At 36.7% G+C, this 11,160-nt stretch overlaps 1 pseudogene; it reads right to left on the bottom strand.

The window, feature by feature from the left end:
* Positions 1-5,175: 5,175 nt before the first annotated feature.
* Positions 5,176-7,550, bottom strand: LOC122011340 (annotated as a pseudogene).
* Positions 7,551-11,160: the final 3,610 nt, after the last annotated feature.

Below are 11,160 nucleotides of genomic sequence, written 5' to 3'. Positions count from 1 at the left end.
TTACATTTTGGGCTCCTTCTTATTATGAGTGTGTTAGTCTCCCTGTGTTTAAGATAACAAATGTCCACTAATTAAGTAAGTTACTGACAACTCGCTTAATTAATATCTAGCTCCAAGAGTAGTACCACTCAACTTCATCGTCATGTCGAACTAAGTCCACCTGCAGGGTTTAACATGACAATCCTTATGAGCTCCTCTTGGGGACATTCTCAACCTAGATTACTAGGACACAGTTTCCTTCTATAATCAACAACACACACTATAAGTGATATCATTTCCCAACTTATCGGGCTTATTGATTCATCGAACTAAATCTCACCCATTGATAAATTAAAGAAATAAATATCAAATATATGTGTTTGTTATTATATTAGGATTAAGAGCACACACTTCCATAGTAACTGAGGTCTTTGTTCCTTTATAAAGTCAGTATAAAAGGAACGACCTCAAATGGTCCTATTCAATACACTCTAAGTGTACTAGTGTAATTATATAGTTAAGATAAACTAATACCTAATTACACTACGACCTTCCAATGGTTTGTTCCTTTCCATCTTTGTCGTGAGCTACTGTTTATAATTTATAAGGAACCGATAACATGATCTTCTGTATGTGACACCACACACCATGTTATCTACAATATAAATTAATTGAGTAACTACATTTATCATAAATGTAGACATTTGACCAATGTGATTCTTATTTCTAGATAAATGTTTATACCAAAAGCTAGGCTTTTAGTATACACTCTAACACATACCTTCTTCCATTCCGATTGGATGTCGGATTCTCCATCGGGTTTAGGTGAAATTGTTATCCATAGTTCTAACAAGTTAAATTAAGTGTACAGAAAAGTTCTAAGTGATCTTAGAAAAGATGAAAGTCCTAGAACACTCAAATACAGCAGGATCCACATTTAAAGGAACAAAGGGTGAATCAACTTCCATATCCCCATTCTCCTGCTTTAACTCACTTTCTGAACTTGAGAAAGTGTCCCCGAATGAGCTAGAACTCAGTTGCATCTAGGTAATCAATTTCATATAAAATTGATGAATGTACTTATTCGTAAAATATGAAATTCCGAATGAGCTAGAACACTGAGTTGTAACTCTTAACAAATATGGTGAACAGGCTGAATGACTACGACAATTCTTAGAAGATATTCCGAGATGGCCGAAACCTATGCCGATAATTTGCATACATTGCGAAAGTTAATCAGCAATTGGCTAGGCACAGAGCCATCTATACAATGGTAAGTCTAGACATATATGTTATAGACATAATACCAATAGACAACTACTCTCAACAGGAATTATCACTATTGACTATGTGAAGTCAAAGAATAATCTAGTGAATCCGTTAACCAAGGGGTTAAACAGAGAGTTAGTTGCAAACTCATCGCGAGGGATGAGTTTGATGCCAATAGGAATGTTGGTGCAAAGGAAACCCAACTTATGCAGACTGGAGATTCCAAGAACTAGGTTCAAAGGGACAACCTAACTGCACCGACAAAGTTGCTCAATGTGGGGGGGACGACCCAATAAATTAGTGAAGGTTGGAGGTTAAGTACACGACTTTTAATGGTCTAAGAAGAGTAATGTGGAATACTCTTAAGAGATCACCTATGTGAGAAAGAAGTGGGTCGCTTCGAAGAGAATTGGAGGCACAATTCTTAGAGTTTTCACAGAACCAAGCGTGTTCATGGCCAAAAATGAACACACTCATGAGAACTGAGTTGTATCAAGGAGAGTCTTAGGTGAGATTTGTCAATGTTTACACAGACGGCAGTACAGTTCAAGGATATCATGTCTATTGTCAGCCAGTAAGCAAACAAATCTTCACAAGGAAAGATTTAAAGGGTAAAACCTACCTATCCTATATTTGACTCAACTGTTGAATGCTATTACATACCCTATTTTCCATTCATGTGGGGGATTGTTAGAAATGTGAATGGAATAAAGAGGTGGAGACGAAGAGACTCTATTGTGCATGGGTATAGTCCTACATTAGAAGTCACTTGGATTTATTGTTAGTTTAAATTATGGCACATGCATTGATGTTGTAAACATATTCATGAGGAGAGACTCTCTCACACGTGAGTGCGCAAGGGTGGGTGCAAATGCAGGACCCGGATTGTACTGAACCAAGGTTGACTTGTGTGCAAGCACGAGCTGCACATGTCGAATGACAAACCGGTCGAAACAAAATTTATCCAAAAAATGAACCAACATGTTGCCACTTGAATCTCTTTTTGCTACCCGCTCAAGAGTGTAACAGAAACATTAATGTGAAATTAATGGTGATTTTGTAACGTCTCAACATTAATAGCGATATTAAACTCATTAATGATAATTGTGTAACGTCTCTGTTTTAATGGCGAAATTAAACGCATTAATAACCTTAACGTCTTGAAATTAATGAAGATATTAAATCCATTAATGACGACATTAAACCCAACATTAAATGACTATAATTTGGTCATTATTGCAGACAATGTGAGAGCTCTTATATAAGGAGGTTGAATCTTGAGCAAAGAGAAAGCGGAAGATAAGCGAAAGAGAAAGTGAAAGGAAGAGTAGGAAGCAAACCTCTATCCACTCGTGTTCTCCTACACAACTCTCTCAATCGTGCATCCGCTCGACTGAACTATTCGTGATAGCATTCAGATGCATTCTCAGTTCGCCACGAACAACTAGTGCTTAGTTGTGTTCATGGTTTTGCCATTGTATCCTGGGAAACAGACGACCCAAGAGAACATCGAAGCACAACTGGAGGTGAGACAAATCTGTTTCAAAGAAACTCCATTGAGCGCAGGTCTTGGCATCGTACTCGGTGAATTTTCATTCTGACTCGACGATTGACTCCCGATTCTGCTACGCACCGTATCAACTCCGTGACTTGGACCACCGAAAGTTTGACAGAACCAGCTTCGTTGACAGCCTGAAATTATCAGCTCAGGTCATCTCAATAAATAAGTTAGAATTGATTTTGTATAATTTTAATTTAGTTGATTCCTCAATATCTCCGATAACAGATTATCCAACAGAATCAACTATAAAACAACTATTACCGATGAAACATCCAAACAAATTAACCAAACTATCAGCAACTTCACTCAGTACATAAATTAGAAATCTTTCTATAATACTGAATTCTCAATTAGAGAAGCTGCACACAACTAAATTAAGGAGTCCAGCATCTTAATCAGAATTTAGTAACTGTCACCCGATTATTCGAGACAATTCGAAGAATGCCCCTTTACTCCACTTGCATAATATTATAAACTTGACTGAAATTTCCACCTAGTGCTCAAAGCATAAAAATATATATGTACATAAAAATTGAAATGTATTATTCAAATATAATATTTATGTTTTCATATTCCGACGCATTAAGATGAAGTTTTACATTTCTACCCAACCATATATTTATAAATTCAAATCAAATATCTCTCAAATTCATATATTAATTCTCTTAATTAATTTATCAAATTTATAAATATATTATCAATTATATTAATTTTTAATTCGTATTTAATTAAGTTTATAATTGCTATAAGAAAAACAAATGATCATTTGGTTTTTTCCTATAATTAATAATTGATATTATAACAGATGTAAAAAAGTAAATAAATAATATAATGATCTCAATTTTAGAAATTTTTAATACTATATTTGTTTTTCTATATTGTTATATAACGTTTAATTATAAGAATTAAATAACTTATCCCCGTGATTTCCTCGACAAATATTACAGGGGCGGCGGCGATACTTCGATCCCAACGCCTTTGCCCGCCTCTTGATGGCGGACCACGACAACACCCCGCGTGAGCCGCCTGCGGTCCGTCGCCATCGCCGTCGCCGTCGCCGTCGCAGCACAATTGGATGCCTCCGTAATGATGTGCAGGTGCAGGATGGCTCAGCGGAGGACTGCCTCACTTCCCTCCCCGAAGACCTCCTCTTCTCCGTCCTCTCCTTCCTCTCCATCAAGCAGTGCGTCGCCCTCTCGGTCCTCTGCTCCGACTTCCGCCGCCGCCTCCCCTCCCTCATACCCCGACTCGACACCTTCAGCCTTTACGTCATCGGCGATGTCATCCCCCAACAGCACACCTTCCCCCGCGCCTTGATCCGCCAATGCCACATCCTCTTCTCCGACGTCACATATTTATCCAAACGCGTCGAGGATGTCGTCGAGTCGGGCGTCCAAGATCTCACCCTCGAATACTCCGACAAGTATTGGATGAATTTCAGTATCAGGAAACATTGCGGCTTCTTGGGCATCAAGTCGCTGAGGAGTCTCTCCTTGCACAGAATCGTGGTCGGCCACCCTCAGGGGCGGAGCTAGGCCCCTTATAACAGGTGGGCAATGAATGTCATTGTTGATTATAAAGTTGGTGAGCTTTTGATCCTCAATGATCTGATACAAATATAAACAGAAGTTACATTAATGACTAATGAGCATAGAAAATTTTGATAAATTTGTACAGTATCAAAAAAAACAGTTACTCAGAAAAGATGAAGCATCATTCACCAGGTCATAGTACAATTTTGCAACTTAATTGATTAAGCAACTAAACCCACATGAAGATTTGGTTCTTTATATCACACAATGTAAAATAGCAATTCTGAACCTCAAAATAGAATTTGTTAACCAATTTGGTGATGGATATGAATCTAATAAATTAAATTGGGAAAGAATTGGACAAAGTAAGCTAGTTATATAGTGGTAAAAACTAAGTAAATAAGCTAGTTGGAAAATTTCTGACCTTGAACATCTTTTGCAAGAATTTGCATATAACGGAAGATAAATAGCTTTGTATGTGATTCTATTAAATACAGAAGGTAAGTTAAAGAAAAGAAGGAAGCACCTTAATAACATGATTAGTAGAAATGACAACTCTCAATTGTTGTTTTCTTGCATAGATCAAAGAAAATCAGCTGGAAAATTAAGTAAAGGGTTAAGTTCCTGTATTTAACAGCAGCCACAATATAAAAGTTTTTGTAGGATTAAAAGGCCTTACAATAAGCTTGTAGCCATATCTGAAATTTGAATGACTTAACAGATACAATACACGAAATTTTTCTGTCCAGAATTGTGAAGCTAGCCCCCTTCTATCAAGTGGAGAAAAATATTTAAAGCACAATATATTATACAAAAATTACATAACAAAATATTTTACAAGAATTCCCTACGAGTACACATATTTTGAAAACGACGTAATATTAATTCATTGTCAATTGTATCAAAAAATTCTTTTTCAATAAAAGTAACCAAACAATCATTCAGCCACCGATCTCCCATTCGATTTCGAAGTCGATTTTTCACAATCTTCATAGCAGAAAATGCCCTTTCCACAGTTGCTGTAGCCACCGGTAACACAAGTGCAAGTTTAATAAGCTTATACACCAATGGATATACAATATCTCTTCTTGTTTCAACTAATTCTCTCGCAAGACTTCCTATTCCTTTCAAATTTGCAAACTCTTTAATGGAGTTCATATCCATAAAATAGTTATCAAGCTGATTACCTAATGCCAGAATCTCAATTGATGAAAAATCTGCGGGATAAAACTTAGCAAATTGAAGCAACTTTTCCTTGTCAAAAGCAGAAAACAAATTTTCTGGGCTAAGACATTCCATACAAAGAAGCAATTCAGTATTTACTTCTGTAAATCGATCATTAAGCTCTTGAAGTTGCATATCCAAGACTTCATAAAATAGACTAACCTTGTAGTAGTGTAAATTGGTAACAATTGGAGCTTTACGTCTTGATCTACCTTTGAGAACACGAACTTCATTCATGTCTGGAATTACAATATCATGGCAATTACAAAACATTATTACTTCATTCAATAAATCATCCCAACCATTATCTCTCATCAATTGCAATCTCTTTTTTGAGATTTTAACTTGTATCATGGCATTGACAATATCTTGATTCTTTCTCTGCAAAATCTGGGAAAGTTCATTTGTAACACCCAAAATGCTCTTCAGTAAATGCAAAGTGAAAGCAAAATCAAATGTTTCTAAAGCATCCAAAAGACCAGCAGCTTCAGCCTTTTGTTCTGAATGAGCACCATCTTCCACTACATATTCTAAAACATCAAGAACAATGGAAAAATGCACAATTAAACTCATCAATGTGCCATAATGTGAACCCCAACGAGTATCACCAGCTTTTTTAAGCCCAGATTCTTGATTTAAGCCACGACCACTGAAAATTTCTCCATTTCCAAGTGATTTTTTAACTTCAGCCATTCGTTTCTCTCGAAAGATATCTTGTCTTTTACATGAACCTCCAACTACTTTAACTACAATAGCAACCAAATTAAATAGAGAAGCAACTTGGAGATGATTTTTTGCTACTGCAACAATAGTAAGTTGCAGTTGATGTGCAAAACAATGAACATAATATGCAAAAGGATTATCTTTCAAAATCAAACTTTTGAGCCCGTTAAACTCTCCTCGCATATTACTTGCACCGTCATATCCTTGTCCTCTAATTCTAGCTATACTCAATCCATAATATGAAAGTAGTGATTCTATAGCTTTTTTTAGTGACAGGGAAGAAGTATCACCAACATGAACAATCCCAAGAAAACGTTCAACAACAATGTCTCTCAAATTTACATAACGTAAAGCAATAGCCATTTGTTCTTTATCTGATATATCGCGTGATTCATCAACTAATATGGCAAACACTTCATCTCCAAGTTCATTCAATATGGCATTTGTAGTCTCAAGACAAGCAGCATTTACAATATCTTTTTGAATTTCAGGAGAAGTTAATTGATTATTTTCTGGAGCATTTTGTAAAACTGCATTCTTTATATCTTCATTATGATCTGCAACGAATTTCAAAAGTTCAAGAAAATTACCTTGATTAAATGAACTTTCAGATTCATTATGCCCTCAAAAAGCTAACCCCTGGCGTAACAAAAATCGTATGCAATCAACTGAAGCAGTTAACCTGACTCTATAAAGATTGCGAGCTTGCTCTGTTTGCCTGGTAAGAGCAACTTCAATGTGTTGACTTTCTTTCATCAAATCTATACATTTCTGCCAAGCTTGATTATGTGCGCTATTTGAACTTCCAACATGTTTAACAAAAATCTCTTTTTTTTTCCAATTAGTAAACCCAACTGAAGTAAATGAATCTCCACCTACTTGTTTTCCAAAATCTGGTCGGAATAAGTAGCAACACAAACAAAATGCAGCATCTTTACTTATGCTATATTCTAACCAATTTCCAAATTCATTAAACCAAGATGGACAAAATCTTCTTGATGCTTTACCGATTTTTCTTTGTGGAAAATTATGATTGCGAGGTTGACAAGGTCCTTTCTGCAGTAAGCTCTTCTCACTTTTTCCCGATCATTAGGATCATAGTTTGAAATCTTTACCCGTAACCCAGGATCTGATTGAAGATCATCCAAATTGATTTCAACTTGAGATTTTTTTAAGGGAACATGTTGTAACTCTAGATTACTTTTTTCTCTTTGACTTGTTTCTTCATTTACCATTGACTTTCTTTTAAGAAATTTATCCATTCCTGTTAATGTTAAGAAGAAAAAGAAAATGTCATATGAACAATTATTTGTAAATTTTAATATAATTTACTTAACTTAAATGTAACCCTACAACAAAAGAAGCTTCAATAATAGCATAATGGCAACTAGAAAATTGTAACAACAGCTGACACTAATCATCCACCACTTATTTTTTCCGCTTATTTATTCACCTCACGTCCTCAACTTTCTAGTAAATGCAACACCGTAAGCCTATGTGATAAGGAAGTTCCTCTACAAGATTAAAATGTTAACTTCTTTTCTCAATTTGCATAATCAAGAATTTGATCAGTCGAGAAGTTCGCTTTCTTGGTCTTAAAAGTATGTTATTTTACTGCACTATGAGTTAACTAGTAAATTAGTAATGTAACTTATGTAACTCATTAACATGACTTTCATAGGAATCTGTATTTTCATAATCAACAATATCAGATCGACTTTCTCCTCTCTTTTAAAAGCCCTTTTTTTCCATGCCAAAAGAATTGGTGGCAATGGCACATGAGAAATTCTATGGATACTGTTGATTAAAAATGTTCATTTTTTGCAGCAAAGCTTTTCTTCTGATATCATTTCCATTGAAGGTTGAGTGAATTGAAACACTTTAATATGCACCAAACTACCATAGTAATCTTGCCACAATAGAGCACAAAGACGAAAATTATTTCTGCCTTGTAATAATAAACAGCACCAGTTCATTCTACAGATAATTGGAGTGAAGGTATAACTTTGAATCATGATATACAATTCACTCATGTTATTTAAACACACTTGGCATCTTTATTCTACAAACATAGCAAAGTGTCCAAATAGATGTAATGCTTGACTTACTGATGCTTTGATTTCCTCTGTGAATTTATTTCAAACTATTTATAAACTATGTTTGGGATAATGTAAGGCCAATAATATTTAATCAACCAAAAATCCAAAATTACTAAATAATAAGAGAAATCAGGGAATGGATTCCAACTTGCAAGCAGTAATAAGTGAAATTGGGGAAGATACCAACTGTCCTCGAAGTCTTGAATCCGGCAGACAAAGCAGTGGAAATTAGGGAATGACGTCCAACACGGGGTGGACTCCACCGCCACCGGCAAGCACAGTAGCGTCGTCGAATCCAACGAGTGGCGGCGGGGACAAGGCGGAGGGAAGCCGGCTGTGTCGACACCGTAAAAGAGAGCCTCGTCGAGTCGTCGATGAGGTTCTACTTGGAGAAGCTACGGAGGCGACGGAGGGTGGAGACTAGAGATTAGAGAATCGGAGCGGAGGAAGAAAAGGAGGGCGAAGAAAATCTTAGAGTTGTTGTCGATAAAGATGGATAGGGATTACCGGATTAGGGGCCAGGGGGTCGTCTCGTCTCAGGGAGCACAGCTGCACAGGCGGCCACGGCGCACAGCCGCACAGGGAGAGGGCAGCGAGGGGTTGCAACTTACGTGCCCTAGTTTTATTTTTCTTTTTTGCTGGGGCAAAATTGTAATTCTATAATATCTATGGACATTTGCAAAATATTGAGATGGGGCAGTTGCCCCACCAATCATCAACGTGGCTCCGCCACTGGCCACCCTCCGCCCATTGCCTGCACCCTTCTCACCTCCCTCAAAATGGAATATTGCAGCCTTCTCCACTATGATTTCCTTTTCGCCTTGCTCGCCTCCTGCCCTTTCCTCGAGACTCTGCATGTCCTCTGTTGCCACGACCTCTACATGAGCAAACTAAGCATCCGCTCCGCCTCCATCAAGCATCTAGTCGTATTATACAACACTCCCACCTTCCGCCCCATCGATATCCACTGCCCAAAGCTTGAGTCGCTCACCGTCAACGCCACTGCGCTGCGCATTGTAGCGCCCAAGGTCCGGAACGCGTCGTTACTTCTTAGCCTCAATCCACCGGAACATACTTCAAATGCATTGATGAAGCTTCTCGGAGTTCCTTCTTGTCTAACAGCTGCTTTTCCAATGACAACCGTTTGTCTCATGCTGAGGCTGAATTCTAGCACAATCCTAAACGTGAGAGAAGATTGATGAAGCTGACCTTCATTTCTTATGCATACTCTAACATAATTTGCTTTGGTTGACAGATATTAGCAGCAGAACACGAATTTGGTAGATTTATTTATCCGGAAATCAAAGAGGACGCCGCGATCTTCAACTTTGACTTCAATTTGAAAGATCAATCATCAGCAATGATATTAACCCAGCTGCTCAAGGTGCACAATGGCTACAATTCTGAGTTTGGTATACGTGTAGATTCTACTCGTATAAAGAGCACCGATGAAACAACAAGGGTCGATCAATTGCTTCATGACTCTACAGATGTAGAGCTAATTAACTTACAAATGAGAATGCCTGAGAAGATGTTTGAAGGGGTTCTCTCGAATCCGAAGAAGATGGAGGAATTAAAGCAAGTGGGATTGCAAAAGCTGAAAAGTCGCACAAGCAGAGAGCAGTTCAACGATATATTAACATCTAATGAGCCCCTAATCGAAGTATCCTCCAGTATTACTAATTGTATTGAAATGAAATTTTAGTGTAATTGATATGAATGTTTTCTCCCTTTGTTAATTAACTTGAAATGAAATTCTTTAGTGTTGGATTTAAGTCACAGATCATGCATTTGTATTAACTAGTTTATGATTTGCGCTTTAGATAACCTTTTAATGCTTATAAAATCTGCCAATAAGATAATGTTGAGGTAAAGGTAACGATGTGAATGCCTATTGATCTAATAGTTATCAAAGCGGAGGTCTAGTTTAATCTGCACAACATGGTTTGACCTGCACACCCAAAAATAAATGTTAGAGTGCACTAGAAATTATTTCAGACAATATCTTTTCCTGCTTAAGTTACTAAGGGCAATCAAACTAGAAAATAGTTGGAGAGGATATTTCTTTAAATATCCTCAATCTCAAATATCTCCTATTGGAAAGGGATATTTTAGAGGTATTTGAAATCACCAGGCAAAAGGTTATTCTCGATGATTTCTCTCTTCATAACAACAAAATTTGAAAAAAAAAAAAAAAAAACTGAACTACACTAACAGAGTGTAGTCACGAGGGTAGGAGGGTCCACCTCTACTATTGTAACTCTGTTAATTTTTTTTATTATACTTTTTAAACAATTGAATGTAAACGTTGGATAACTGTCAATTTTTTCTTCTTCTGTATATATATACTATTTTTTTCATTCATTTTTTACTATTAAAAATCATTACATACCAAAAATTTAAAGAGAAATTGATAGAAATTTCAGTCATTATTATTGAAATTTCTTGATTTCTCCAAATATTAACAAAAATTCAAGTGGAGAATTTTTGAGTTCATCCAATCTATAATCTCCATTTTCATTTCCCACAACACTATAGTTTTCAACCTTTTTAGACATGCCCCCCTGAAATATTGGCAGAATAACCAATATTTCATACAAAATCCATCTCGTGAAATTAATCCAGTTCAATCACAGGGGATTCAATCAAATGAATTGAGAAGAGCAAGTGTTAATACAAGTGTCATGCTCCAGAGGAGTCTCTGCCAAAGGAAAATCCGGCAACATCTCCCCTGTACTGGTAACAATCTGAAACATGAATACAACCACAAGAA

Source organism: Zingiber officinale, chromosome 8A, assembly GCF_018446385.1.
Source record: "Zingiber officinale cultivar Zhangliang chromosome 8A, Zo_v1.1, whole genome shotgun sequence".
In the NCBI taxonomy this organism is placed as follows: domain Eukaryota; kingdom Viridiplantae; phylum Streptophyta; class Magnoliopsida; order Zingiberales; family Zingiberaceae; genus Zingiber; species Zingiber officinale.
Note: the sequence above shows the minus strand (reverse complement) of the source record. Positions and strands in the feature narration are given on the sequence as shown.